The sequence below is a fragment of the Pteropus alecto genome, unplaced genomic scaffold (assembly GCF_000325575.1).
Source record: "Pteropus alecto unplaced genomic scaffold, ASM32557v1 scaffold67, whole genome shotgun sequence".
NCBI classification, from domain to species: Eukaryota; Metazoa; Chordata; class Mammalia; order Chiroptera; family Pteropodidae; genus Pteropus; species Pteropus alecto.
Window position 1 is genome coordinate 8,091,879 of NW_006441061.1, and position 4,418 is coordinate 8,096,296.

Here is a 4,418-nt window from a genome sequence, read left to right on the forward strand (position 1 = left end):
CTGTGGACTCAGGCAAAGCCGGGAAGGCTTCCCGGAAGAAGAGGCAACGAGCCCGAAGCAGGAGAACGGGGATAATGGCTCCAACACAGGAGGTGGCACGAGCGAAGGCCCAGACACAGGCGGAAGGCGGAGGGGGCAGCACCGAGCGGGAGGCCCGAGCAAGCAGGTGGTCCGGGGTGGTCCGGGGTGGTCCAGGGTGGACAGGTTTTGGGCAGCCCAGGAAGAGCAGCCAGTGAGGGAAAGCAGAGACAGAGGGGTGCCCTTCCTCTGTCCCCAAAGATATCCACGTGGGGGGAAGGTCGAGGCCGGGGCGCCCACGGTGGATGCTCACAGTCCTGCAGCTGAAGCTGCCCTTTCCCAGGCCGGGCCGGGCACCTCTGGGGTCACCCCGCGGGTGGGCTACAACCTCGAACCAGAGCCAGGCCAACCCCCTCGGCGCTCCTGCAGCCTCCTGAGCTGACCCCACGTCTCCTCTGCCTCTCTGGTGGGAGCAGCGAGGACCCCCAGACCAGACAGGAAGGAGTTGGCAGAGGGAAGAAGCCATGGCCTGAGGCCTGCTAGGGGGACAGGGGATGCTGCTCACATAGCACTGCTGGAGCCTGGGCCAGACCGTGCGTCAGCCTGGCGTGCCAGGGCGGGGCCTCCCAGGGACGTCCCCGATGCACTGTGTGGTGGGCAGCAGCACCAGGACGGGTGGCCCTCCCTAGGCTGACCCTCCTGTGGTCAGAGAAGCTGTCCTGACGCCCCCAACCCTGCCCTGCCGGACTCCCAGGGCGTCCACAGCCTCCTCGGGACCAGCTCCTCGGTCCCCACCCCAGACGTGGCCCCTGGGGACACACCTGCAGAGCACTGTGTGGGACTTCTGTGCACAGGCCCATCGGCTGCGACAAGGGCCTGGAATAGCCCCAGCCCAGGGCCACGGACCTCTGAGAGGACCGGAGCAGGCAGAGCTGGGCCCTCCTCGGGGGCCGCACCCCAGTCCACCAGGCTCCCAGTACGGGATGGGGATCCCTCTGAGCCAGGAGAACCCCCAGGCTGGGCACGGGAGGCACGGGAGGCACTGGAGGCTCCCTCCCTACAGGAACACCCGGGGTCGTGAGAACAGAGGGCGCTGGCAGTGGTCGGCCCTCGGGAGAGGGGACGGGAGACGTCTCTGAGCCACGGCGCAGCCCTGACTCCCAGGCGCACCCTCCAGGGCGGACCTCGGGGCGTGCGCCCTCGTGCCCTCTGCGGACCCCCGCCCCCACACGCTGGGCCCTGCTGAAGGTGGGGGACGAGCCCCAGCCCACCCCGCTCGGGCCTAGGCCATGTGGCGGCCCCTCCCCACCTCCCCAGTGACCGTGCTGCTCCCTGGGTGACTGAGAGGCCCTAGTAAACAGCCTGCTCCCGGGGGACCCTAGCATAGAGCGGCTGCAGGAGCCGAACATGCTCCCCCGTCACACTCCCACAGGAGCACCCAGGTCGGCTGGCTCCGACAGCTGCAGGCGCCCTGGCCTACTGCCCCGCCTCCCGCCAGGCCTGGCGTGGGGACTCAGGCCTCCCGAGAACGCCCGCTGGGGTGCCAGATGCTGCAGCCTCCCTCCCTCTCTGTCCCCCGACTCCTAACCCCACCCGGAACCCCCTCCCTGTTTCTGACCCATGCCAGGTTCATGACCCCAGGGCCTGCTCCAGACGGTCCTGAGCTGGCAGCGCCTCCCAGAGGGTAGGAGGGCCCCCCCACCAGGCCTCAGACCAGCTCGTCCGTCCCCCAGCCTGTCCCCGTGGTGCAGACAGTCCTCTGTCCTCACGGACACTGGCTGTCATGGCCACCTCTGCACCTCCAGCCCCACCCCCTGCCCTGGCTCCAAAGGCCTGAGCTTGGGGTGGCCTCCCCCAGGCCCACCCCCCTTGGATTCTGGATGGTTTGGCCACGCATGGAACCAACAGGAGGGAAGGGGTGCCCAAGGCTCCAGTACCCGCCCTGCCCGCCAGCTCTCAGCAGCCACTTCTTCCTAAGGCCACAGACCCCTGGGCTCTGCACACCTACCTCCCCTCCCTCCTGCAGGTCGGGGTGTGGGGGTCCCCTGCCTGCGGAGCCCACGGCGCTGTTACAGGCCCCGCCAACACCTCTCCACCAGCCCGAGCCAACGGCTTCTCGCCGGGCCCCCACTGACAGCCGTTCAGAGATACTGGGGCTCTCTGTGCCCCCTCTGGCGCCTCGGGGCTCCCCGGAGGCAGGCCCTGCACCTCTCCCCCACCCCCGTGCCAACACATGGCTACTCAGGGCCGCCCCGGGCCACGGGCTGTGCTCTCCGAGACCCGAAGGACAGTCACGAGCCAGGGACTTCTCGTCCAGGTGGCGAGGCTCAAGGACGGCCAGCCGACACCGTCGGGGCTCACCGGCTGAGCTGGGGAGGCCTGGAGCCCACGCGCTCCCAGTCTGGCTCTTCTGGAAAGTGACGGCAGCTGGGAGCCGCGTGAAGAGCACAAGCTGGCAGGCAGATGGCAAGGAGCCGGCGGGGCTATGGAGGCTGGCTGGGCTCCAGCCCGCCCCCCAGCCAGGCCTCCCGACCCCGCGGCATGGGGGCGTTGGGTCACCCTCTGTCACAGCAGACAGGGTCACAGGCCAGCAGAGCCAGCCCGGCGGGAGGCAGCTACACGGGCTGACTGGGCCAGCACCCAGGGCGACAGGAACCCAGAACCCAGCAGGCCTGTGTCCCTCAGACCCTGAGAATGGCTGTGTCCTCGGCGGAACCCTAGATCCTCCGAGCCAGGACACGGGGAGGCACGAGGCTCAGCTCGATCACCAGGACAGAGGGCAGCTTACAGCGGCAGGTTCTGAGCTGCACAGCGCCAGGTCCCCAGACCCCGCTCTACCCCCGACAGCTGTGAGGCTTGGGCCAGACCACAGCCTCGCTGGGCTCCAGCTTTCTCAGCCCTGGAACACGCGTGACAGCGCCCGTGTGGGGCTGAGTCCACGAGGAGGTGCCCCAGAGACGCTCGCAGCCTGTCACCCGCGGAGACGCTCGCAGCTTGTCACCACACCTCCTGCTCCCAGGCTCCCGCCACGTGGCCCGATTACGGGGGACGTGCTTGCTCTCCACAGCCCCGGGGTCCAGGGAGCCCAAGCTCGCAAGGGCGGGGAGGGGGGTTCCTCACACCTGCCTCCTCGGGGGCGGCCGAGAATTAATTAGCGAATTCTTTGTGAAGCACTTTGAAGCCGAGAAAGCCGGCAGCTCTGAGCGGCGTCATTATAAACATTATGGTTTTGTTTACAGACGGCGCAGGGGGCAGGGGCGAGCCGGGACGTGTGCTCTGCCAGCTCCGTCACCTTCTAGCTGCTGTCGTGTCTGACTCACGTGCTGCTGGCGCCGGGAAGCCTCAGGCAGGAGACGTCTGGAGACACGGGCTCCCGACCCTCCAGTCCCGAGTGTGCCAGGCAGACGATGCCGGGTGCCCCCGAGAGGACCCCCCAGAAACACGCACCTGGGAGGAGGCGCACCCCCAACACAACCAGGTCCGCAGCATCAGAGACCTGCGGACCTGAGGAGCGGCAGCCCCTCGGCCAGAGTGAGACGCCCCGACCTGCCACAGACTCCGCAGCCCACCCCAGGCTCCTGGGGCCGAGAGGGAAGCTGGGAGGTGGGGAGGGGCGTCCAGGGTGGGCGGGCACCCTGGCCCCGCGGACTCCCCTGCTTGGGGCACTGCCAGCCTGCTGGGACCTTCCTCTGTCCCTGGTATGGTCCCCGGGGCAGGCAGGGCTGGATTTCACCAAAAGGCTCCGGCCCGACCGCCTCTGCTAAAGGCTTGAGCAACGGAGACCAGGAGATGGGCACCCTGACAGGTCACGCAGCGAGGCAGGGCCCCTCAAGCTCAGAGGATGTGTCCCTCCATCCCTAAGGGACTCAATCCAGCGCGAGAATGTTCACGTGACACGCCCGCACCCACATGCATGCACACGCCCATGCCGTGGTCACTGCCCTCCAGCTCCGCCAGCGGCCTGGCACGGTGCTGCCACCTGCCACGTCACTCCCCACAAGCCCGTGGGGGGAGCCCTGCCGACGCCCCCACTGAACACGTGAGGAAACTGAGGCCCGGAGGTGCACCCACTCGCCCTACGCTGGCAGGGTGGCTCGACCCCAGCCAGGTTTTCTCCACCGTAGAAATGCATGAGGCCACGCGTGCCCGTGCGCACACACGTGCACACACCCAGACACGGGCACACGCGCACACGCACGCACCAGACGCTGGCTGTTCCCACACCCCAGTCTTTCAGAGTCTGGAGACGGGGCACAGGAAGCAAAGGGAGGCAGGAAGGAAATGGGGAGAGGCCTTCCTGGAGGAGGAAGCAGATAGGCGGGGGCTGCAGGGTGGCCCCTCCAGCCTAGGCCAGCGTCGCCCGAGGTGGGGGCCGGGTCTCCCCCAGCAGACTGGGCGCC

At 68.4% G+C, this 4,418-nt stretch overlaps 1 protein-coding gene across 1 annotated transcript in view; it reads right to left on the reverse strand.

The window, feature by feature from the left end:
* The window catches only part of RXRA (retinoid X receptor alpha), a 27,935-nt gene that overhangs the window by 13,561 nt on the left and 9,956 nt on the right, over positions 1 to 4,418 (reverse strand). The gene's annotated exons all lie outside the window — the stretch shown is intronic.